This window comes from Lissotriton vulgaris, unplaced genomic scaffold (assembly GCF_964263255.1).
Source record: "Lissotriton vulgaris unplaced genomic scaffold, aLisVul1.2 SCAFFOLD_2239, whole genome shotgun sequence".
Classification (NCBI taxonomy): Eukaryota; Metazoa; Chordata; class Amphibia; order Caudata; family Salamandridae; genus Lissotriton; species Lissotriton vulgaris.
In genome coordinates this window covers 235390-262650 of record NW_028241998.1, presented here as the reverse complement: position 1 = coordinate 262650, position 27261 = coordinate 235390, and the positions used below count along the sequence as shown (strand labels likewise).

The 27261-nt window shown below is 45.0% G+C and overlaps 1 long non-coding RNA gene across 1 annotated transcript in view; it reads right to left on the bottom strand.

Annotated features, from left to right (window-relative positions):
- Positions 1–6120: 6120 nt before the first annotated feature.
- The window catches only part of LOC147669102 (uncharacterized), a 239690-nt gene continuing 218549 nt past the window's right edge, over positions 6121–27261 (bottom strand). Inside the window, exon 3 of the long non-coding RNA XR_015303742.1 lies at positions 6121–6269. This is a non-coding gene — a long non-coding RNA (uncharacterized LOC147669102). The remainder of the gene's footprint in view (positions 6270–27261) is intronic.

The window sequence follows — 27261 nt, the reverse complement described above, 5'->3', positions numbered from 1 at the left end:
CAGGGTCACGACTGATTTGCATATGGCTGAATCTGAACTGGAGTGGCGAAGTGAGCTCAAGAACGATGATGGACTAAACCCACATCTAAGACAGGTGTGAGTGTCTGAAAACGTTTAGCGCTCTGTTCATCATCTCCTTGTGTTTGCTTTTCTCACCCTAAATTGGCAGGTTATGCCCAGACGTGGGTCCCTAGCTCACTTTGCCACTGGATTCAAGCTAGCCTGGGTGATGAGGGGTGAACCCGCTATACCGGTCCCAGGCTGCTTGTATCTGGTCCAGGGGAGACAGGGCTTCGCAGTTCCTTCTGGAGTGCTCCAATAAGGAACAGGGTCAAGACTGATTTGCATATGGCTGGGTCTGTATAGGGGCGGCAAAATTAGCTAAAGAATGATGATGGATTAAACCTAGATCTGTGACTGAGGGTGAGTGTCAGAAAAGTTTCAGCGCTCCGTGCATCACCTCCTTGTGTTTGCTTTGCACGCCCTAGGTTGGCAGGGTATGTCCAAATTCGGGTCCCTTGCTCACTTTGACGCTGGTTTCAAGCTTATCTGGTGTGATGTGGGGTGAAACCCCCAAACCGGTCTTAGGCTGCTTGTTGCTGGTCCAGGGAAGACCTGGTTTGGCATTTCGGTCTGGACTGCTCCCATGAGGTACAGGGCCAAGACCTATTTGCATATGGCTGGGTCTGAACTAGGGTGGGGATGTTAGCTAAAGAACAATGATGGATTTAACCCAGATCTGTGACTGTGGGTGAGTGTCTGAATAGTTTCAGCGCTCCGTCCATCATCTCCTTGTGTTTGTTTTGAGTTGGCAGATTATGCCCAGACGAGGGTCTCTTGCTCACTTTGCCAATGGCTTCAACCTAGCCTGGCGGATGGGTGACCCCCCCAAAAACCGGTCCCAGGCTACCTGTTTCTACTCCAGGGAAGACGTGACTTGGCAGTTCCGTCTGGAGTGCTCCAATGAGGAACAGGGTCAAGACTGATTTGCATATGGCTGGGTTTAAACTGGGGTGGCGAAATGAGCTAAAGAATGATGATGGATTAAACCTAGATCTGTGACTGGTGGTGAGTGTCAGAAAAGTTTCAGCGCTCCGTGCATCACATCCTTATGTTTGCTTTGTTCGCCCTAAATTGGAAGGGTATGCCTAGATTAGGGTCCCTTGCTCACTTTGCCACTGGTTTCAAGCTTGTCTGGCTGATGAGGGGTGAGCCCACAAAACAGATCCTAGGCTGCTTGTTTCTGGTCCAGGGAAGACCTGGCTTGGCATTATGGTCTGGACTGCTCCCATGAGGAACAGGGTCAAGACTTATTTGCATATGACTCGGTCTGATATGGGGTTGGGAAGTGAGCTAAAGAACAATGATAGAATAAACCCAGATCTGTGACTGGAGGTGAGTGGCTGAAGAGTTTCAGGGCCCCGTCCATCAGCTCCTTGTGTTTGCTTTGGTCGACCGAGTTTGGCATGGTATGCCTAGACGTGAGTCCCTTGCTCACTTTGTCACTGGATTCAAGCTAGCCTGGTGATGAGGGGTGAAATACCAAAACCGGTCCCGACTGCTTGTTTCTGGTACAGGAAAGACCTGGATTAGCAGTCTGGGCTGGACTGCTCCCATGAGAAACAGGGTCAAGACTTATTTGCATATGGCTGGTTCTGAACTGGGGTGGCAAAGTGAGGTAAAGAACGATGATGGATTAAACCCAGGTCTGTGACTGTGGATGAGTGTCTGAAAAGTGTCAGTGCTTTATCCATCATATCCTTGTGTTTGTTTTGTTCACTTAAGTTGGCAGGGTATGGCCAGACGTGGGTCTCTTGCTCACTTTGCCACTGGATTCAACCTAGCCTGGCTGATGAGTGAAACCCAAAAACCGGTCCCAGGCTGCTTGTTTCTACTCCAGGGAAGATGTGGATTGGCAGTTCTGTCTGGAGTGCTCCAATGAGGAACAGGGTCATGACTGATTTGCATATGGCTGGGACTGTACTGGGGTGGCGAAATGAGCTAAAGAATGATGATAGATTAAACCTAGATCTGTGACTGGGGGTGAGTGTCATGAAAGTTTCAGCGCTCCATGTATCACATCCTTGTGTTTGCTTTGTTCGCCCTTAATTGGCAGGGTATGCCCAGATTCTGGTCCTTTGCTCACTTGGCCACTGGTTTTAAGCTTGCCTGGCTGATGGGTGAAATCCCGAAAACTGTCCGACGATGCAAGACCTGGGCTGGCAGTTCAAGACTAATTTGCGTATGGCTTTGTCTGAACTGGGGTGGCAAAGTTGCTAAAGAATGAATATGGATTAAATTCAGATCTCTGACCTGGCTTGGCATTTCGGTCTGGACTGCTCCCATGAGGAACAGGGTCAAGACTTATTTGCATATGGCTGGGTCTGAACTGGGGTGGAGAAGTGAGCTAAAGAACAATGATGGATTAAACCTGGATCAAATCCAGCTCTGTGACTGGAGGTGAGTGTCAGCGCTCCGTCCATCATCTCCTTTAGTTAGCTTTGCTCACCCTAATTTGGCAGGGTTTGCCCAGACGTGGGTCCCTTGCTCACTTTGCCAATGGATTCAAGCTAGATTGGCTGATGAGGGGTGAAACTCTGAAACCGATCCCTGGAAGCTTGTTTATGGTCTAGAGAAGACATGGCTTGGGAGTTTGGGCTGAATTGTTCCCATGAGGAACAGGGTCAAGACTGATTTGCATTTCACAGGTTCTGAACTGGGGTGGCGAAGTGAGCTAAAGAGCGATGATGGATTAAACAGAGATCTGTGACTGGGGGTGAGTGTCTGAAAGGTTTCAGCGGTCCGTCCATCATCTCCTTGTCTTTATTTGGTTCACTCGAAGTTGGCAGGGTATGCCCAGACGTGGGTCTCTTCCTCACTTTGCCACTGGATTCAAGCTAGCCTGGCTGATGGATGCTTGTTTCTGGAAAACGAAAGACCTGGCCTGGCAGTTCCGGCTGTACTGTTCCTATGAGTTAAAGGGTCAAGATTGATTTGCATATGGCTGGGTCTCAACTGGGGTGGCAAAGTGTGCTATAGAAAGATTATGGATTAAATCCCGATCTCTTACTGTGGGTGAGTGTCAGAAAAGTTTCAGCGCTCCATGCATCACCTCCTTGTGTTTGCTTTGTTTGCCCTAAATTGGCAGTTTGCCATTTGTTTCAAGCTTGTTTGGCTGATGAGGGGTGAAACCCCAAAACCAGTCCTAGGCTGCTTGTTTCTGTGCCAGGGAAGACCTGGCTTGGCAGTTCGGTCTGGACTGCTCCCATGAGGAACAGGGTCAAGACTTATTTGTATATGGCTGGGTCTGAACTGGGGTGGGGAAGTGAGCTAAGGAACAATGATGGATTAAACCCAGATCTGTGACTGAGGGTGAGTGCCTGAAGAGTTTCAGCGCTCCATCCATCATCTCCTTGTCTTTGCTTTGTTAGACTGAGGTTGGCAGGCTATACCTAGACGTGAGTTCCTTGCTCACTTTGCCACTGGAATCTAGCTAGCCTGGGTGATGAGGGGTGAAATCCCAAAACGGGTCCCAGGCTGCCTGTTTCTGGTCCAGGGAAAACCTGGATTAGCAGTCCAGGCTGGGCTTCTCCCAGTAGGAACAGGGTCAAGACTAATTTGCATATGACAAGGTCTGAACTGGGGTGGCAAAGTGAGGTAAAGAACGATGATGGATTAACCCAGATGTGTGACTGGGCGTGAGTGTCTGAAAAGTTTCAGTGCTCTGTCCATCATCTCCTTGTGTTTGCTTTGTTCGCGCTAACTTGCCAGGCTATGCCCAGACGTGGGTCCCTTGCTCAATTTCCCACTGGATTCAAGCTAGCCTGGCTTATGGGTGAAACCCTCAAACCGGTCCCAGGAGGTTTTAATCTGGTCCAGGGAGGACCTAGTTTGGCTATCCTGGCTGATGGGTGAAATCCTAAAACCTGTCCCAGGATGCTTTTTTTCTGGTCCAGGGAAGACCTGGCTTGGCAGTTGCGGCTGGACTGTTCCCATAAGGAACAGGGTCAAAAATGATATGCATATGGCTAGGTCTGAACTGAGGTGGCAAAGTGAGCTAAAGAATGAGGATGGATTATACCTAGATCTGTGCCTGAGTTTGAGTGTCTGAAAAGTTTCAGCGGTCCATGCCTCATCTTCTTTTTGCTGTGCTCGCTCTAGATTGTCAGGGTATGCCCAGACGTTGGTCCCTTGATCACTTTTCCACTGGATTCAAGCTAGCCTGGTGATGGGTGAAACCCCGAAAACTGTCCCAGGATGCATGTTTCCTGTCCTGGGAAGACCTGGTCTAGCAGTTCCAGCTGAACTGTTCCCATGAGGTGCAGGGTCAAAACTGATTTGCGTATGGATGGTTCTGAACTGGGGTGGCGAAGTTGCTTAAGAACGAATATGGAATAAATCCGGATCTCTGACTGGTGGTGAGCGTCTGAAATATTTCAGCACTCCAGTCATCATCTCCTTGTGTTTGCTTTGTTCGCTCTAAGTTGGCAGGATATGCCCAGACGTGGGCCCTTTGCTCACTTCATCACTGGATTCAAGCTAGCCTGGCTGATGGGTGAAACACTGAAACCGGTCCCAGGATGTTTGTTTCCATTCCTGGGAGGCCCTGGTTTGGCAGTTCGGGCTGGACTGTTACCATGAGGAACAGGGTCAAGACTGATTTGCATGTGGCTGGGTCTGAACTGGGGTGGCAATGTGAGCTAAAGAACGATGATGGATTAAAGCCTAACCTGTGACTGGGAATGAGTGTTTGAAAAGTTTCAGCACTCTGTCCATTATCTCCTTGTGTTTGCTTTGTTCATTCTGAGTTGACTGTGTATGCCCAGACGTGGGTACCTTGCTCACTTTGCTACTGGATTCAAGCTAGCCAAATTAATAGAAGTACAGCTTCTGATACCGTGGTCTGGGATGCCTTCAAGGCAGGGGTATGCGGTGAGACATTAAGTTTCTCTATATCTAATCAGAAAAGAAGTCTGGAAGAGATTAGGGAATGGGTCGAAGAACTGAGATTGGCTGAAATTGATCTTATGCAAAAAATAGCAAGCTGCTGTAACACTGAGGAATCTCAAAGGGACATTGCTATCTTAAGGGTGAAGATACATCAGCATTTTGGGGTTGAGATAGCTGCTAAATACGTGCAATACAGGACTGAAATCTACTATGTAGGGGAAAACACAGGGAGAGTCTCCGCTAAGAGATTGCAACAGAGGGAAGTAGCAAATAGAATTTGCAGGATTAAAGATCATTTATTTAGTTTATTTGTAAAGAGCTCTATCACCTAACAGGCATCCTGGCGCTAGCATACTCAGAGTACAGTATAAAAGTGCGCACGAAGGCAGACAGCCAGATTAGACTATGGGGAGCCCAGTTTTTTAGTCTCTTTCGAAAAGAAAGAGGTACAGAGATCATCATCGTCAGATACAGTACTCCCCAACTGAAATTTTAAATTTCTTTAACAGGTTCTACAGACAGTTATATACGGAGGGGGAATGGCAGGAGGAGAAGATCTAATGCAGGAATTCTTTTCAGACTTGGAGACAACTGAGGTTACATATGAGTAAAGTATAGTAAGACTACTATAGTTGTTTTAAAAAAAATAAGATAAACCTGAACTGAACCCCTCATCATTTAGGCCTATCTCACTTCTTAATTGCGACAGTAAAATCTTCTCCGAAATTTGAGCCTCTCAATTGGGAAAAGCTATCACCCCTTTAGTGTCAATTCATCAACATGGGTTTGTCCCAGGTAGGGTCACGATGGACCATGTGAGACGAGTAATCGCACTTCTTGATGCTGAAAAAACATTCAACAGGGTCTCCTGGCGTTTTTTATGGAGTGTTTTGCAGTGGAAAGGATTCTGTACGGAATTTATTCAAGCAATCAAGGCCTTATATGTTTCTCCAGAAGATGTTATCCGCATATCTGGCCAGGAGTCAAGGTTGTTTAGTATCACTAGAGGGACCAGACAGGGTTGCCCATGTTCCCCTTCATTGTTTGCATTATATATTGACTCATTTCTTAATAAAGTGAACATAGACATTAATATCAAGCCAGTAAAAGTCCACAATGTGGAATATAGTACATTGACATATGCTGATGACATTGCGGTCCTTACTAGTGATGTTCCCTTGGCCCTTCCAGTAGTAAGATCTCTGGCGGAGCAGTTTGGCACTTTTTCAGGGTACAAATTAAATGTGGGGAAAACCCAGATTCTCCATTCACAAACCCAATATCCAGCAGATTTGCCAATTGTCGCCGAAGCCACGTATCTGGGAATTAAAATAACACCATCAGTAGACCAAATTCCTGATCTAAATATTAAACCATTGATAGATAGTGTACATTTTAAATTGGAGAGATTAGACCACCTACTTCTTTCTCTGCACAGAAGATGCAATGTTTTAAAAATGCTGATCCTTCCTAAATTCTTATATCTGTTCAGGACTATTCCTTTAGAATTTTCTGTTTCTTGTTTAATAAAACTAGAGAGGACTTGTTCCAAATTTCTCTGGGGCTATCAAAAACCGAGACGGGCGCTTAAATGGATGATTCTTCCGAGAGTTTGGGGAGGGTGGGCGATACCGTGTTTTTTGTTATATTATTGGACATCTATGCTCAGCATATGGGGATTCTTTTAGTCGGCGCTGAGGCTTTAATCCCCCCCAGCTAGCAGACTAACCATTTACCAGGAATCCGGGGAGCCGGGAGAGAGGGCAGACACGCCGACACCGCCAAGAGTCACCATTTCAAGTGACGCGTGCACCGCGGCCCCGGGACTGCATTTCCTGGCGGGCTGAGCTGCGGCGCGTCCCTCCCACCCAAGAGTCACCATTTTCAGTGACGCGCGCACCGCGGCCCCAGGACTGCATTTCCCGGCGGGCTGAGCGGCGGCGCGTCCCTCCCACCCGGAAACAGCGCCAGGAGGCGCATTAAAACAGCGTGACCCCCGCCTCGCGGGACGCGGGCGGGACGCCGGGCTAAGCCTGGGCAAAGGGCGGGCCCTCTGTGGCCCTCAGAGGCCGGAAGAGGCAGGGCAGGGCCACCCCACCTGTCTATTGCCTGCTTACTGCTGGATAAAGAAGGTACTCTTTTTCTGCTATCATAGATCCCTAACAGATTTTGCCCCGATTACTTTGGTTGACATTCAAGGATTATCACGGTTGCTATGTAACACGTTGGTCTAGTGCCAGAGTCTTTTTATACCACATAAGCAAGCCGCATCATGACTGGCAAAGAAGGTATACAAAATGTTATCTCCCAGGGGGGGCCTCGGACGGGGACTCTGGACAACTTCCTAATTAGGGTTACATCGGACATTCAATGCGTACTAGAGAGAGTTGAACTAAGTCCTTTAATAGAAGCCATAGATAGTTCCCAATCCCCTCTAGCGGTAGCAGACCGATGCCAAAATCTCACCCTATTGGATGAACTTAATCAGCTCTGCAAAACTGTATATGTCGATGTTGACGAGGGAAACAAACAATCGGGTGCCCCATTCATACCTAAAGAAAGTCTCCCGGGAACCCCCCTTTTTTCTCCTGCAAAAGACAGCACTCATTCAATAACAAACCCTAAGATTCCTTCCATTAAAAGAAAGCGTAGAGGTGTCAAACTAAGGGGTAGACTATCAAAAAAACAAAAATTGCATTCTAGTCCCCCCCTAATTAACAGCAACACCTCAAAATCACCCAGGGCTTGCTCAATTCTAAATTCCCCCTTATCTACCTTATCACCTGTCCTAATGGACCAGATCGAACTTCTTGTCAACTCCTTATTATCCCCACTGGTAAAAAGAATCATGGTATTAGGGGATAAGGTCAACAGTATAGAAGAGACAACGAAGGAGAACCTGAAACTCTTAAAAAGATTAGCGGAATCGAAACAGGTAGAACCTCTAGTCACTACTGAAGTTCCCAAGCTTCTGGTTCAAAGCGTTACTCCCTCAGCCAAGTTAGTTGCCCTAAAAACACCAATAATAACAAATACTCGGTACCCAATACGAAACTCAGTAGTACCGCAGAGAACAGTTAGCAGAGTAGGGCTGACAAATACTCCCACGCCCTTAGAGGGAACTTTTCCTAATCATGGCTATATGCAAAGAAAGTTTACCCACATTGACCTACCGCCGGAGGCCGCCCCTTTTGTGTGTATTCTCTCAGGCGTACCCAAATTAACCAATGGAAAGATTGAAGGTCAAGCGGAACTGGCAAATAAGGTATCCTTCTGGCTAACCAAGAACAGGCCCCTTCCACCAAACATTGAAGGGAAAATTGTAAACGTTAGAAGGGTGAAGTGGTTGGGACCTTTATCTAAAGATATTGTGGGTGATCAGATTATCGTAAACTTCAGGGACCCCTGCGTTGTCCAATATTTGCAAGGCTGGCAGCCACAAGTAGGAGACGGCCCTATAATTGTTAGAGTACTGAGAGATTTTTATCCTAGAACCGCATACTTGCCCCCTGTAAAGAACTATGGTAGAGGCTATAGAGGCCACATATCCACCAACTCTAACATACCCACCTGTAATCATTTTTTTAGAATGGCCCGTTAAAAATGACTCATAGCCTGGGGTTAGCCTTCACTTAAATAAGCTTTTATGAAATCTGGAATCCCGCATATTCTGAAGCCCATTTGTAATACTGTGATGAACTTATTGTCTACACTAGGAGAACTGTGGAGGAGACAGTATTAAGTGTGGAAAAGTCTTTATGATTAGATCATTCTCACCAAGAGACATTGAGGGTTGCTTCTCTTTTAACTTTATCGTTCCTTGATACAGTATTTTTCTTTTATTATGTATTGTAATGAATGTATTTTAACTTTTGTATTGTGCTTTTATGGTTGCTTTGTTTCAACCGAATAAAGCTTGTTGACTGACGGACATTTATGAGTTTGGTTTAGGGAATGAAGCAAAAAGCTGCTTGGTTAGGATAATAGAGCCTAGCTACTATAAATAAACGAAATTCAAAGTGCTTAAAGCCCCTTATTCCGTCTGGAAACAAATTTGGCGCAGGTTGAAAATTCCAAATATAACTATGTATACTCCATTATCCGCTTCCGGTATTCTTCCTGTAATTTTTCAGGATCACATCACTTTTAGATGGGGGGGCGAAGGGAGTTTTATGTTTGGGTGATTTATTTGAGGAAGCTCAACTCGCTCCATTTATGAACCTTCACAAGAAGTATGGTTTATCTAAACAAGATTTTTTTAATTTTTTGCAGATTCGTAGCTTTATAGAGAGAGGTATACGTGGCTCAGAATCAAGGTTTGACAAGATCCCTATGTTTGAAAAAATAGGCAAAAGGGCTTCGTTAGGACAGATTTATCAGCAGCTACTGACGGCTCTTCCTGATGATACTTGTACTTGGAATACAGAGTGGGAAAATAACGTAGGGAAATCGGGAATAGATATAGAGAGGATCCTGGATTTGGCTGATCAAGTTTTAATAACTGGAAGACTAAGGAGCCAGCACTTCATGTCTATTTTTGACTTGTATTACACACCTGGTAAAATTGCTAAATGGGGTGGCTCGAGAGGCGGGAATTGTATAAGTATGGGCGAATTTTGCGAATCTCGCGTTCGCGAATTTTGCGGATTTGCGAACTCGCAATCCGCAAAATCCGCGAATTCTCGCGAATTTGCGGATTTTTTTTTGTGTGTTCGCGCGGGTTTCTGCCAGGTCGCGAGGGTTTTGTACAATTTCGCAAACGCGAACTTACCTGTCGGGTCGCAAGTTTTGCGAACTTGTTGTTTCTACGTGTCCAGCCTGTTTGGGACACTCTTCTTCATCACTGCCACTCTCTGTCACCACTGCCACTCTCTGACTACTCATGCCACCCTCTGGCCCACCCATGCCACCCTCTGTTTCATCACAGCACCCTCTGGTTGTCCAGTCAGTGTACATTATTGTGGCAAAGCAAAGCACACCTTTCCTGCCTCAAGTGACCTGAATTAATTTGGGGCTGATTAATGTGTCACAGAATATTTTTTTAGCTGGCACCTGCTTCCTTAGTGCTTCCTGATTAGTGATCTTTTGCACTTGCTAAGTGCTTTCATTGTTGCAAAATTAGTTACAACACCTGCCCTGCCCCAACTGACAATAATGAATTAGGGGCTGATTAATGGATTTGAACTTCCAGCCTGGCTCCTGCTTGTCTCCCTTAGCTGTAATTCAGGACCTTTGTGGCATATGTGTAACTATTCTGAGGTTCAGAGCAGGGTCACATAATAGTTGCAACTGGCAACTGAACTCTGGAGGGGCCCCTCAGGAAGCACTACAGGAAATGGCTACTAATGATGAGCCTGAACTTTTGAACCTGGTAAGTAGTTTCAGTTTTGCTAAGATCGTATTTCTGCAATTTAGCGCCTATTCGCGGGGCGCGAAGTTGTACTGGGAGGCCGCGAACTCACGCGAACAGTGCGAGCAAGCCATAAAATCCGCTGCTCGCAGATTTGCGGATTTTGCGGGAGATTCGCAAATCTCGCGGATTGCGAATTTACCGAAAATCCGCAAAATCCGCAAGCGAAACGGATTTTCCGCCCATGCTTAGAATTGTAACAGGAATGGATTGCTAGCTACAAATTCTGTCCATATGTTTTTTTCTTGTCCTAAATGAGACTTTTTTTTTCAAGAAGTGGAAACATTCTTGACTATGATCCTAGTGGTCCCCCTAACTATGACTGTTGATCTTGTAATATTGGGGGTTAGATTTGATCCAGAAAGAGCCACAAGGCCAAAGTCGATGTCTGCATTTTTGTTCATTGCAATGGCTTTGGTCAGCTTAAGCGTTACTTCTGAATGGATAAGCCCGGACCCTCCGACAATTGTTAACTGGCGCTCAAGGCATTTAGCTATTCATAAATTAGAATACTCAGGGGCAGATTTATGTTGGACTTGCGCCACGTTTGCGTCATGCAACGGCGGCGTAAACGTGGTGCATCCCTGCAACCCATTTACAACGTGACGCATCCAGGCAGATGCGTCACGTTGGAAAGCCCTGCGCCACATGTGGGCGTTCTTCCGCAGGGTGGGCGTTCCGGGGCAGGTGCGCCTCGCAAAAGTGGCTGAATGAAATCTACAAGATTTCACTCAGTCACTTTTAGGCCAATGCTGCGTCAAATCCCTGCGCCTGCTTGAAGCAGGCGTAAGGCTTGATGCAGCATTGGACAGCTAGGGCACCCCGAGCCTGGCTGGAGCTGCGTCGCGCTTGCGACGCAACTCCAGCAATGCGCCACCTTTACGGCACAGATGCATCACGCATCTGTGCCGTTTTTGCCCCATGGTGCGCCGCATTGTAAATGCGGCGCACCATGGGTGGCGGAGCTGCCGCGCACAATAACTGGCGCATCCCTGGGGATGCGCCAGTTATTGTAAATCTGCCCCATTATATGTAAAGTAAGAGGGCGTAAGAAAAGGCCCTGGGTCTGCCAAATTCGGGCTCCAGTCACAAATTGGCTACAGGATGGGTAGGAGGTTTCCCTATTCTCTAATTTCTTAATATGCCCTTTTTATCTTTTTTTCTTCTTCTTTTCGGATTTTGTTGTCCCAGAGAAATATGCAGCCTATTATTGCCGAATATGATGTTTGTAAACCAACCCCATCCTTTGTCTTTTGCATTCTGTATTTTCTTTTGTATGATGTATATGCTTTGACCTACTGTATAGTTTAAACCCTTGGTAAAATTTGGATAAAATCAATAAAAGCATTTTTTTTTTAAAAAAAGGATTCAAGCTAGCCTGGGTGATAAGTGGTGAAACACTGAAACTGGTCCCAGGATTCTTATTTCCGGTCCAGGGAAGACCTGGCCTGGCAGTTCGGGCTGGACTGTTCCCATGAGGTACTGGGTCAAAACTGATTTGCATATAGCTGGGTCTAAACTGGGGTGACGAAGTGTGCGATGATGGATTAAACCCAGATCTGTGTCTGGGGGTGAGTGTCTGAAGAGTTTCAGTGCTCCGTCCATGATCTCCTTGGGCCTGATTCACAGAATGAACTTAAGACTCAATCCTAAACCTACTACTATTTTGGTATTCACAGAATGCACTTACTACTTTTGGCATTCACAGAATGAATTTACCACTTTTGGTATTCACAGAAGTTAGGATTTTGTCTTAATTTTGTCTAAAGACAACCTTAAAACAAGCTTAAGACAGACTTAAGACAGGCTTAAGACAAAATTCTAACTTACGTCTGTCTTAAGTCTGTCTTAAGTTTGTCTTAAGACAAACCTAAGACAAAATCCTAACTTCTATGAATACCAAAAGTAGTAAGTTCATTCTGTGAATGCCGAAAGTAGTAAGTGCATTCTGTGAATACAAAAATAGTAGTAAGTTTAGGATTGAGTCTTAAGTTCATTCTGTGAATCGAGCCCCTTGTATTTGCTTTGTTCACCTGAGGTTGGTGGGGTATGCCTGGACGTGAATCCCTTGCTCACTTTTCCATTTGATTCAAGCTAGCTTGGATGATGAGGGGTGATACCCCAAAACCGGTCCAAGGCTGCTTGTTTCTGGTTCAGGGAAGACCTGGATTGGCAGTTCAGGTTGGACTGCTTCCATGAAGAACAGAGTCAAGACTTATTTGCATATGGCTGGGTCTGGATTGGAGTGGCAAGGTGAGCGAAAGAACAATGATGGATTAAACCTAGATCTGTGACTGGGGGTGAGTGTCACCCTAAATTGGCATGGTATGCCCATAAGTGGGCCCCTTGCTTGCTTTGTCACTTGATTCAAGCTAGCCTAGCTGATGGGTGAAACCCCAAAACCGGTCACAGGAGGCTTGTTTCTGGTCCAGGGAGGACCTGATTTGGCAGTTCAGGCTGGACTGGTCCCATGAGGAAGCGGATCAAGACTGATTTGCATATGGCTGGGTCTGAACTGGGGTGGCGAAGTGAGCCTAAGAACAATGGTGGATACAACTCAGATCTGTGACTGGGGTGAGCGTCTCCTTGTGTTTGCTTTGTTCCCTCAAAGTTGGTAGGGTATGCCCAGACGTGGGTCCCTAGCTCACTTTGCCACTGGATTAAAGGTAGCCTGGCTGATGAGGGGTGCAACACCGAAACTGGTACCAGTATGCTTGTTTACGGTCCAGGGATGACCTGGCCTAGCAGTTCTGGCTGGACTGTTACCATGAGGTACAGGGTCAAGACTGATTTGCATATTGCTGAATCTGAGCTGGAGTGGCGAAGTGAGCTCAAGAACGATGAAGGATTAAACCCACATCTAAGACGGGGGTGAGTGTCTAAAATCTTTTAGCACTCTGTTCATCATCTCCTTGTGTTTGCTTTTCTCACCCTAAGTGGGCAGGGTATTCCCAGACGTGGGTCCCTTGCTCATTTTGTCACTGGATGCAAGCTAGCCTGGCTGATGGGTGAATCCCCAAAACCGGTCCCAGGATGCTTGTTTCCAGGCCATGGAAGACTTGGCCTGGCAGTCCGGGCTGGACTTTTCCCATGAGGTACAGGGCCAAGACTGGTTTGCATATGGCTAGGTCTGAACTTGGGTGATGAAAAGAGCTAAAAAACAGTGATGGGTTAAACACAGATCTAAGATGGGATGAGTTTCTGAAACATTTTAGTGTTCCGTTCATCATCTCCTTGTGTTAGCTTTGCTCACCCTAAGTTGGCAGGGTATGCCCAGACGTAGGTCCCTTGCTCACTTTGCCACTGGATTCACGCAACACACCTGATGGGTGAAACCCTGAAACAGGTCCCAGTTTGCTTGTTTTCAGTCCAGGGAACACTTGGCCTGGCAGTTCAGGCTGGACTGTTCCCATGAGGTACAGGGTCAAGGCTGATTTGCCTATGGCTGAGACTGAACTGGGGTGGCGAAGTTGCTAAAGAACGAATATGGATTAAATCCAGATCTCTTACTGGGGGTAAGTGCCTGAAAAGTTTTAGTGCTCTGTTCATCATGTCCTTGTATTTGCTTTGCTCACCCTAAATTGGCAGGGTATGCCCAGACGTGAGGCAAGATGGATGCGACTTGCTAGGTCGCTGTTAGCAGCTTCCTGACCAGCTCCGATGACCATGCTGACGGGAGAATAAGAGAAACCCTATGACTGTACTATAGCTGTTCGAATATGATTGGTGCAGTTCACATATCTTCTCTACGCTCCACGACTTTCTAAACGGCACTTGGTCAATGCTGGAGGAAAGTCTAAGGAAAAAATATGTTGGCGGCGGCGTGGACAGAGGTACGAGCAGAGGATGCGGCTAGCACAGAAAAAAAAAATGGCTTTGAGAGTGCAGCTCTCACTCCTCACTTCCCTGATCGGTATCACGGTGCTACGACTCCTGAACAGCATCCGCTCACCTGTAGGTGCTCAGTCCAATCGGCAGCAGGAGGGAAGCATTCAGGACTATTGCAATGGCACCGAAGAATGCAGCAGTTATCGCAGCCGCGGCCAAAACTAGAGCCGCAAAACAGGCCCTTCGTGACCGGAAGGTTACGAATAAGCGTGGAGCAGCTGGTCCCGGTAACACAGGAAGCAATACGGCGGGGGGTCGGAAGAGCTGACTCCTACCCCAAAGGTAGCGGGGAAACCCATTACTCCTACGCCCTCCGTAATTGAAATGTTACGACGTGTTCCAAGCGTGAAAGTTCCAACAACACATCAGAAAGACATAATGGATATTTTGCCAGTACCACCGGTGTCACTGATTTCGGACCCTCAGACCGGAGCACCCGCATCGGAATATTTGGAGAGAGCTGCATCGGATACTTCTCCCGGGCCTGTAGTGGAATGTTCGGGCTCATCTGGCTAATCGAATTCCCCAGAGTTGTTGAGGATTCAAGAGGCTTCAGCAACAACGGGGTTGGAGGCTTCGAACCTTATTACAGTAGCAGGTGACTTCCTGGTGGTACAGGCAGAAAAAGGTATGTCCCTTGGGCCAGTGGCAGTGCAGAGCTCAGTGTGACTTTAAACCTAGCCCCATACGCACCAGAGACACCGGCAACACTTATTTTATCTCCCTTAAATAACATACAGGGCTCGAATACCCCCCTTACCAGGGATACTGGGATCAGGGTCACTGGGCTAGACATGGATGCACCTATATCCACGTTGCAAGTTTACAGACCGGCTGTAAGAACTCTGGGGATACAGTGCGCCAGGTGTGTACAGAAGAGAGTACAATTGATACAGAAATAAATCACAAAAAAAAGGATACTCTCAGGAGCACACTGCAGGGTAATACAATTGAAGCCATAGAAACAGAAATGACTGAGACAGATAGGGAGCCCGCAGACCCCACGGACTTTTACTCATTCTCAGAGGATGTTAGTTGGTCTGGGGATACAGAGGGGGAGCTTGAAGAACTGGATGACGACGATGCAGAGTCAGTCATTAGCACGGAAAGTGATCAAGACCTACGTGCTAAGGAGCCACAGGATAGGCGGAAGACAGTATTGAAGAAGAAAAAGAGAGGCCATCTTGGGGCAAACGATTTGGCGTGGGATTATACACCAACGATACATAGACTGAACCAAAGTCATTTGCACCCACCCCAGTCATCTCAAATATCTCCCTCTCTCCAAGCAGTACCAGTGGATCAACCAGAATAGCCTGGGGCCACACTGACTCAAGTCATGGATACAGTACTTCAGGCCATCGCATCACACCGCGAAGAGACTTCTAAAGATGGACGTAAGGCACGGGCTGCATTGCAAAAAGTCCAAGGTGTTGTTCGTAAGCTCACTAAAACTGTAGGTACATTCAATGACCGTATGAACGAGATGGAAGATCGTATAGTCTCAAATGAAAATGAGGCAGCTACGACTCATGAACGAGTGGATGCTCACGAAGCTGAGCTTCAGGACGTGAGATGGAAACTTGAGGACTGCGAAAATCGGCTACGCCGAAACAACTTAAGCGTCCTTGGTATCCCCGAAAAGAGTGAAGGGGAGGATTGCCGCTTGTTTATTATACAGCTTTTTCGCGACACCCTCCCTGAACTCTCCAGCTGGGATTGGAGTTACAAGGTGCAACGGGCCCACAGAGTTCTATTAACACTAAAAACCTCAGCAAAAACAGGGGGATACCCACGAGCAGTCCTAGTGTACTTCGGGAACTTTTCACTTCGGCAAGCCATCTCGGACAAAGTCACACCTGATAAACGCCGCAGTAGAGAATCGACCTCTTACTTCGTGCGCCCAGACTTCTGCCACGTTACAGTGGAAAGGAGATGGCGCCTTGGACAGCTAATTAAGCCCTTTCTAGACAAAAAAGCGATGGTGTATCTTAACAATCCAGACAAGCTGAAAGTTATATTTGGGGGGGCAAACAAATTATTTTACTTCGGAGATTAAGGCGAAGGAGTACCTAGAGAGCTTAAAGTAGTTATAATTACACCTCTATGAACCTAGATCTGGAATGTGGGTAACTGCATATAATAACACGGTTGGATAGTGTAGTATAGACTGAAGTAAACACTAAGGATTTGAGGGGGATGATATCAATGTTTAAATAATGTATGGAGCACATTTCTCCTTTACTCCTTATTGCGGCATTATGGTATTTTTTTTGTATTTTCTTGTATTTATTTTCTTTTTCTGTTTTTTTTTTTCTCTTTTTTTTCCTACCCTTTCTTTTTCTTCTTGATTTCTTTTCATGGTTGCATGGTCATTGTGTATTGGTCAGGCAGCGCTAGTCCATCGCCACAGACTCTTATAGAGTCTAATTGCCTTTTTTTTGGGTGTAAGGGGGGAGGGTTTTGTCGGGGGGTGGGCGGGGGGGAAAAAAAAGTATATAAAATGAGCAAATCAAAGGGTACAATTAATTCAGTAATGAACACAATAGTTGTGGCAGTAAATAAGGTTCAATGTATGGTAAGCCGTTACTTAAAAAAATTAGCATTTATATACAAGCAAGAAAACAAGCGATCTGGTATAACATTAGGTATGGTCTGATTACCCGAAAAAAACTATGGGGAAGTTAAAACTCGGTTGCTGGAATGCAGCGGGTCTTAACGACAGGGGGAAGAGGGCACAGCTATGTCAAGCAATACACCAAGGCTCATGGGATATTATATGTCTACAGGAGACCCACATTCCAATAGGTGAAATAGATCTGTTAAAAATTCCTGGATTCAACATTCTCGATTCAACTACACAGACATCTAGGACTCGGGGTGTAGTCATATTAGCAAGGGCCTCTCTGGGTAAACCAACGCAGAAAAAGGCGGATCCCCACGGTAGGTGGGCTATAGTGCAGCTTAATATAGGCATTACCATCTGCTCGATTTACGGGTCAAATCTGGACGACCCGGCTCTATTTATTGATCTAGAACTTGAGCTGGCATCCTGGACCGGTTCTCTTGTAATATGTGGTGATTTTAATATAACGATGGGCCCATTTACAGAGTAGACAAGCATAGCAAACATATTTAGGACGTAAGCCTAAAGTATTTAGGGCAGTGCAGCAATTGATGGCCAGCCACAATTTAAGAGATATCTGGAGCTTGAAAAATAAAGGGGACCCAGGATATGCGTACTTTTCCTACCCTCACAACAAATACGTACGTATTGATTATATAATGTTAACTACTGACATTGCCTTAAATGCTGTGATAACTAAAGCCCCTAAGACGATATCAGATCATAACGCTCTCTCTGTTGTATTTGATGTTGCCAGCTACAAGAGACCACACTCACAATGGTCATTCAATCATAAGCTTCTTATTAATCAAGAATATATAACATACAGGCTATGGACTAAGGAGTTCTTTGAATGTAATCCATACAGCGCACCCAGGGTGGTTGTCTTGGATTGTTACAAAGCAGCCCTAAGGGGAAAAACTGTGTCTTTTGTAGCTAAGCGTAAAAAAGATCTTGATAGGTTGATTGAACAGTTAAACACAGAATTAATAAACTTAGAGCATCTACACGCTACCCAGATCCATCTTGGCGAGCAAACTGAAGATATTCTTTGTAAGATTTTAGTCTTAAAAGCTGAGATTAATAGTGATTTATCTCAAAAAGCAGCAGAAATTCTCCAGGTAAATCGGAATAAAATATACGAAACTGGAGAAAATGTGGGGAAACATCTGGCCCTTAAAACTCGCCAGAAGCAATTGCATAATTCCATCCAATCCATTGAATATGGAGGACAGAAACATACCTCCTCGGTAGGCATTGTAGCAGCATTTCAAGACTATTACCAGAAGCTATACCAAAATGAAGATCAACAGTTAACACCTAACAATAAAGAGTTCATGAATAACTGGCTCATTGAAACAGATCTTGGGAAGACTATCGATGAAACAACAAGGGAAGACCTTGAAAAAGAGGTCTCAAGCACTGAGGTAGAATTAGCTTTATTAGAACTTGCTACCGGAAAAGCAGCAGGACCAGACAGAATACCTTTAGATCTTTATAATATGCTTGGTAACCTTATTGTGCCATACCTGTATGATTTATTTCTTGGTGTGCAATGGCATGGGAACCCACCCGAGTCGTGGAAACACACAAATATTGCCATCTTTCCCCAAAAAGGTAAGCCACCAGAACAAACCTCTTCATATCGTCCAATTTCACTTATTAACTCAGACTCAAAGATTTATGCCAAGGTCTTTGCCAACCGCCTCAGTAGGAATGTCGAACATCTGGTCTCCCCCTGGCAGCATGGCTTTATCCCCGGTAAGAGTACGATAGACCACACTCGCAGAGCCATCTCCCTATTTGACATCATGGGAGTAGAGGGAGGCCAGATGTCGATGATCCTATTGGATGCAGAGAAGGCCTTTGACCGGGTCTCATGGTAGTTCCTATGGGAGGTGTTAGAGATCAACAATCTTGGTCCGGTCCTTATAAAATCTATTAAAGCCCTCTATGTCGACCCTAAGGCAAAAATGATGGTGGGGGGTAGCGAATCAGTCTATTAATATCCAGAGGGGCACGCGGCAAGGGCGCCTGTGCTCCCCGATTCTATTCACTATCTATATTAACCCACTCATCCTTAAACTTCTTAACTCACCAGTATTCGAACCAGTTAAAGTGGGCACATATAATACCAAAGTACTCGCCTATGCCGATGACGTGGCGGTATTAACACCAAACCCCACAGAGGCAATTGAAGAGATCGAAGTAATAACACAGTCTTTTGGTTTATATTCAGGGTACTCCCTGAATAGGGATAAGACGATGGTCATTTGCACCGAGAATACATCTTTTGTAATCCGGTATAGAGTCAACAACGCGGTATATTTGGGTGCAAATATTTTGCCTAAAATAAATGAAATTAATCAACTAAATTATGATCCGCTTATCAAGAAAGTTAAAAAAGACCTTCTCAGAGTTAATAACCTCCATCTATCTATAATTGGCAGGGGGAATTACCTTAAAATGAGTGTGTTTCCAAAAATATTATATTTATTTCAGGCAATCCCATTTTTGGTCGACAATGGTATAATCAAAAACCTTGATTCTGCTATGTCAAGATTTATTCGGAATTATGGTAAAGTTAGCCGTCCGCAGAATTACAAGTGCAATATATTCAATGTCACTTGTAATATGAGGCAGAGATACTTCTCACATTTCAGATGATGTATTCCATCTGATAAACTCTAAATCAGGCTATTAGAGACTAGGGGTTTGACTTAGAGTTTGGCAGACATGTTACTCCATTACCAACATCACAGATATCATGTTGGCTGTATTACAAGTGTATTATATGTAATGGCACTTGTAAGATATCCATGGGGTTTGGGCGCATAACCTGTCCACAGAACTTTAGATTTAGCCTTAGGTTACCAATATGGAAATTTCACTCAACCAGTTACAAACTTAGGGGCATATTTACAGGAAGTGGTGGAGCGTGGTGTGAGCCACTTTGGCTTAACGTCGCTCTCCACCACATCCAAAACACAGGGCTGCGCCATATTTACAAGGATACTGTGCAGCCCTGCATTTTCCCCTTTGCTGGGGCTAATAATAGCTGCCTAGTGCCAACGCAGTCACCCTTGCACCGTAGTTGCAGGGGAAGGTTGTTTTTGTGCAGGAACGTGCCTCTATCTTACTCCAATGTAGTTGGAAATCCGAACCTAGAAATGAGCTCTGTTAGCAATAACTTAGCTACTGTGAGGCTATCACATCTCCTTATTGGGTAAACTTCAGCCCATTGAGAAAAAAATGCACAAAACAACTAGAATGTACCTCAAACCATTACTCACAGGCATGTCTACAAAAGTCCATCTGGATCTGATTAAAGGGACCCTCTGACCTACCAATGTAACTCAAGGCAACAACAGTCTTCTTCCCAGCATTCATTTGTTGGCATATGACACTCCAATGACATACAGCTTCTGCAATCACTCGAAACCTTGGATTAAACCAAGTCTGCCTGAACAATCTCACCATCACATCTCGTCCTATATGAACTTCTCCATAGATTTGCCTCACCGTTGGGTGCAACAATCAATCTGGTAATACTGCCCTTCCATCAGCTGACACCTGAATGTCATCTGTCCCCTTCTCACAGCCTGGTCTGACCCAACACGCTTGTTTTTCTTCTGTAACTTCCATTTGCAAACACCTCACTTCATCCCATGTGTCAGCAGATGCTAGCATCATATTGAGTTTGGTCTTTTCTGTACTCTTGCCAGTATATTCTTCAATAAAAACACATGCATTAAAGGCACAATAGCGCGCGACTTCATCAGCATACTGATTTCCAGTGTCTACAAAATCATTCCCCCGTCCATGGTCTGCGCACTTAACAACAACCACTTCCTTTGGCAATTGTAACGCTTCCAAAGGGTGTCTCCCCATTTCTTATAGGAAAATCAGATGACATTAAAAACTCACTTTGCGACCATAGCTGTCTGAAATCATGAACCACACTGAACCCATATTGGCTGTTGGTATAGACATGACTCAGATTTGTTCAGAGACGTAGCATGCATGTATTAAGGCAACAATTTTTGCCACTTATTCAGAATGGACTTCCTGTAAACAAGTTTTTTTGTTGTTGTTTTTTTTCCAAGTTCAAGTTTTTATTTATGATTTGGAACTCGTAAACAAGCAGCTTCCACTCGTCTCTTAAACATGAGTCATCAACAAAAAGGACTTGATTAGGATCAGGCAATGGCTCATCGACAATGTCAAGTCTTGGTTTCATACATAGTTCAGTGACATCCAGACAGTCATGGTCTTCACATTCTTCCCCATCAGCACTTGGAATGGGTAAAAAATTAGCAGTATTCAGCACAGAACACTGCTTCAGGGTTACAGTCTCAATGGCAAGAAGCACCTGCTCATAACTCATCAACCTGTTATTTGTCAAATGCTGTGTCTTGGTTCTCGTCATCAGAAGCTCAACCAAGTGTGGTACATACACTGTAAGAGAATGACCCATCACAATGCTCTCGCATTGTTCAATACTAATACCTGTTGAATTTGAGACTTGCGGGCAACGCTGAAGCTACAGGATTTAAGGTAGCTGAGAAATAAGCCACTAATGTACGGGCACCTCAATGTGTCTGTGTGAGTACAGATAGAGCACAACCTTCCCTTTCATGTCAGAATAATGAAAATACTTGGTTGTAATCAGGTATTCCTAAAGCCAGAGCGTGACACAGGCACTCCCTCAACTCCAGGAAGGCAAGTAAACAATCGTTATCCCAAGGCACTGGATCGCACACATCCTTGTGAGTCAACATTTGCAAAGGTTTTGAAATCAGGGAAAAGTTGGGAATTCACTGTCAACAGTAGCCAACCATTTCCAGGCACATTCTGACCTCTATTTGGGTAGTAGCAGATTCATTTTCATGATCGCTTCCACTCTTTCTAGTGACACCTTCCTCTTACCCTGTTCAACCCAATAGTCCAAGTACTGCACTTCGGTTAGACAGTACTGAAGCTTACTCTGAGACACCTTATGCTCATTCTCAGCCAGGTGGTTCAGTAAAGCAATGGCATCATCCCTGCAAGCATCACACATCTCCGACGTAATTAGAAGGTCATTGATGTATTGGACCACTAATGGGTTTCAGGGCACGATCAGACTCTCAAGATTCTTTATCAAGATCTGGTAAAAGATGGATGGACTTTCAGTATACCCTTGAGGGATAGGACTCCATGTTAAGAAAGTTTTCCAGACGAAAAGCAAATAGAAATTGGCTTTCCTCTTACAATGGAGCAAAGAATACGCTTGGCAGAGGACAATCACCATAAACCATGCAGCTTCGCAAGGAATCTGGAATAGGATCACTGATGGATTTGGGACCATGGGACAACAGGGAATCACTATGCTGATAACCTTCCTGAGATCTTGGACAATGAGAGTTGCACGGACATCTCATGATCTCTTTTAGGATGCCCTTCTGCAATCATGGACTCAAGACAGTGTCCCTGAGCTCTAGTAGCAAGACTTTCACTGTCAGTAAAGGAATCATGGAAGTATAAAATTCAGGTTCACCAGTCTGAAAGCAATGTCCTCATCAGTGCATTGCAACTCAATTTCCTTTGGGATGCAGTAGATTTCTCCTTTATCCTCCTATGTTTGGAGTCCACTTTATCACTGCAGTAGCTGGCATACCGTAGGATTTCGTCCACTGATTTATTTTGCCAACAGATCAGATGCAGTTGGATAATGAGGCTGATCTACGGCCTCAGTCCAGTCACAAATTGGGACATAAATTGTCCTATCTCTTTGTGGTTTAGAGTATCCAACCGGTTGTACTGCTTGAACACTTGTAACAGACATTCAAAGTAGGCATATACCAACTCTTTATGCTCCTGGATCATTCGATCTATCTTGACCCAGTCCTGTGGGGCTATTTTGGACGTCAACCATGTGATCACATGATCGTTATTTTTCATGACCAATGACGAAGGGCCATGAGTTACTGAATCCCTCTCTGGCTCAGCACGAGGCCACAAAACAGCTATCTTAAAAGCAGACCATAGGTCACCTGGGATCACAATTTTGAAAAGGTGTTTAAATCATTCCACAACACTTTTGAGATCTTAACAAAGTGGTCAACTTGCTTATACCACTCATCAGGTTTCTTTCTTAATCTTGGAAAACTGTTTGTGAATGCAGCAAGATCACCCGACTCCATGGAACGTGCACGTACCCTCCACTAGGCACTTCCCTCAATGGGTATGCCAGTATCCCCTACATTCCCCCTCCTCGAGGAGGCATCTTTACTGTCACCTTTCTTGCGCTTTTCTTCCTTGACCACCTCTCCTCCCACTTATCCAGCATTCTCCAAGCATTTATACCTAGCACCGGTTCCTGGATGTATGTCTTCAGTCCAGGCACTCTCTTTTCCTCTATCTCTTGGTCATTGTAAGTAAGCCTGTGGTTTCCCTACAATGTCTTCATTCTGCATAAATCTACCTTATAGCTTTGAGCCAGATCCGGCAACTTTGCATGTGCTTGTCATTCTCTCCGGGAAATATCCTTAGCCATAAACAAAAGTTCATCTGGCTCATAGGCCTCTAGTCTTTCAAGAGCTATGCTCCCACAGATGACCTTATCTAGTTCTGCTTTAATTCTTGGCACATCCACTACTTCACCTTCATTGCAGATTTGATGGTATCTTGACTCCACTTACTATTCTAGCTCTCACTGCTGCTATAAGGATCCCTCATCCTGGACTCCGAGTCCACAATTTCTAAGACGTTCTGGTTCTCAGAGGATCTTTGACTTGTACTTGCTTCTTGAGATGTACCACTCGGTCCTCTCACAGGAGTTTCCCATATTCTCAGATCCGAACTGGTGTTGGAATCAATCCATACTCTGGTAAGGTCGACAGTAGCCGCTAGAGGGGTAATGGATCCCATGGGCACTACAAGACGGAAATCCCTACTCGAACTCCCTGTTCCTCCTAGAAGAGTAACGCCTGCATGCACCCGTTGTCTCGGGCCGAGTCTCCCTGTTGAGCATGGGTCATAAACAGGAGCAACAGGACCAATGGTATCCGGTACTGTAAGAGCTTCTGGCAACTACAATGTGGCGTTGGCACCATCCTGTTCTATTACGCCCAAGGCAGACACTCCTGTCCCCTTTGTTTCTGCTGATATAATTCCCATGACACCTGGATCAGGAACCACTCGGGCGATACACCTGCCACATTATCGGTGCTCTCAGGGGTTCGTACCCCTTTACCTGGTTTGTAGACTGTAAGGTGGTGGATGCTCAGCTAACAACCTTTCCAACAAGCTGTCTTCATTATCACTGCTGTCACTTCCAATTGTCTTTCTTCTATTTGCTTGTCCTTCGATTCTCCATCCCCAACCAATACTGGGTATAACCTCTCTCCCTCAAAAGTATCCACCCTCCACCTCTTAAGCCTAGCGTCCCCATGTGAATCCTGATACGCCTTCATGTTTTATTTCATCCTCCCTTGCTATTTCTCTCTCTGCCGGACATGAGCTTTATGCATCCTCACATTAAGCGCTTCAAACGGAGTAGGTTTGGGCAAAGGTCACATTGCCAAAGTTGATTCAATACATCTAGCCTCAAAGTGCCAAAGCGTGGAAATGACAATTCACCCTCCTTTTCATTAATTTTGTGTCAATTTTGGAGCCAAATTATAGTATTGAGCCCAACCTTTGCCGCCATATAGTGAGCTGGAGTATACTCGGGTGGCACCTGTTCGCCCACTCGAGTAACAACCCCTTCATAGACTCTAAACAGATCCTGTAACACCCTAAAGCATTGCATGATTTCTGACACTTTCTTCAACAAAAATGCAACAGTTGTCCTATTAGTACAGCGAAATGATCCTTGTCAGTCACAGAGTATTACCGATGACTACCAACAAATCCCAGCGCTGCGTTACACCGACCGACCTAATACAGCGCAACACAACACAACGTCACTGTCGCTCCATGCAGCAACTCACCTTCCTTCACAATTTCTCCATACGCATTCACTTTTAAGTCTGTAATTGTCTTCCATTCTAAAATATCAATAGAATTCAACCACTCAAGATCATTCACACACAATAACGCTCGACCAGGGTGGATCACGCGGTCCACTAGAGGATTCACATAGGTCCCATTCACACAAAGGTCCCTGTCTTAGGTGGAACTGCCAATGACATCTCACGACAACTCCTCAATTCTCCGGTTCATGGTGTCTTCTACATCTTCAATATCCCGGGATCTTAGGACACTTCGGGACCCGCAACTCAAATCTCAATTCTTTGCAGGGCCGTAGCCATGGAGGGTGGGGTAATTTGAAGGCAGGACCAGCCCACATTAACATTTAGCCCCCCAAATGACCAAGGCAGCTGAAACAGTATAGAGGTGCGGGTGTTCAGAAGGTAATTAAGCAATATTAATACCTTTGTATTTTATATTTAACTTGTTACATTTGCTGCGTGCTCCAATGCCGGTCAAATGTCAGACTACTTCATCTGAAAAATCACACAAATTATGCGGCTCATTGTGGCAGATTTTGTGACAGTTTCACTTCTATATTTTGTCTTGTTTACCCATCCAAGCACTATCTGGGAAAAGACTTCACTTCATTAGTACCAGTTCCACATCCACATACAAGATATAAGTAACTGAAAGGTAACCAGTCAACCTTTTCAAAAGACCGTCCATGGTGCAGCATTTTTTGTCATTTTTAATCTGTTTGAGTTAGAAACAAAATTAACATTTGTTAAAATCTGCAGATTGTAGAGCAGATGATGTATTATGTGGCAAATGCAGCAAACTCATGATTATACGGAAAACAGCACAGAATCACATAATCCCAGTGGATTTATGAACACAGAGTTGGAAAAAAAGTTTAGGATGTCTGTTTTGTTTCTAAGTCACAAAAAATGTAAATACCTGTAATTCAACTGTACACAGATTTCAGCATATACCAGTAGTTATGAAAGCACAAATGAAGCACATTTCATTTTATAATTCTGAAGTGTGATGGAAACAAAGATTTTAATGTGCTCAAAATAAATGTTGGTGCACAAATGATAAATATTGCATTGCATTTGTATAGTGCTTACTACCCCTACGTGTACCCCAAAACCCAAACCCACCCCTGAACCCTAAAATACCCCTGTACCCCAAACCCAAACCTAGCCCTGAACCCTAAAAATACCCCTGTACCCCAAAACCCAAACCTAGCCCTGAACCCTTAAAATACCCCTGTACCCCAAAACCCAAACCTACCCCTGAACCCTAAAAATACCCCTATACCCCAAAACCCAAACCTAGCCCTGAACCCTAAAAGTACCCCTGTACCCCAAAACCCATACCTATCCCTTAACCCTAAAAGTACCCCTGTACCCCATAACCCAAAACTATATCTGAACCCTTAAAATACCCAAGCACCCCAAAACATATACCTCAGTACCCCAAAATATATACCCCTATACCCATACTTACCTTATCCAAACATTTAAAAAAAACATGCTTTTACCATTCATGCATTTACAACGAATTTCGTTGTAAATGTATGCGTGGTAAAAGCATATAAAATGTAATGCCATGCGTTATAATGGCATTGCGGATTCATGGTACTTTCGTATTGAAAGTATGCGGAGTGATGGTATGCGGAAAGAAAGTTGCGGAATAATGGGTGTTTACCCCAAACCCCGGTAAGTGCATTGGTGGCACGGCGGCCCACATCTCCAGCAACATACCCATATTTTTTCACCACCCATTTGAAAAATGCACAGGTCTCTCTCATTGATGGCCAGCACCGACATACACTTTTAGACACACCTCCCGCCACAAGTTCTAGAATTGCGAACTTTAGAGCTGGGGAGCTACGTTCGAATCTCGGCATCAGCTCAACATCCTGTGATTCCAGGCAAATCGCTTTGTCTCCCCATGCCTACTACAAATGAATGTGTTCTTCTGTAATGTAAATTGTGCTCGTGCCATTATGGCTGAGATACCCGCCACCCCCTCTCGACGCAATCCCCAAGGATGGGAAACTGGAAACAGTTATGAACTTTTGGAAGGCGGGAGGGAGTGACCCTCCCGGCCGTATTTATTAAAATATGAAACAAAATTAAAATGTTAAAATAACAGTTTCATATTATGTACAATTTCATTTCCACATTACGATGTTTGGCTAACCTTAACAGATCTCTAATACAAAGGTTCTCCTAGCCGAACTAACATCCTACAAAACATTTGACTTGAAATTGTACATCCTAACGTTAAAGGGCCAACGGCAAGGTCGTAACCGGTGTCAGATCCCTAAACCAGAAATACCTCCCTCACTTGTGAGGGGGCGACCGCACAGAGGCGTACCTCAAGTGCATCTACCAATTTCCCTTTGACTTGACGGGGG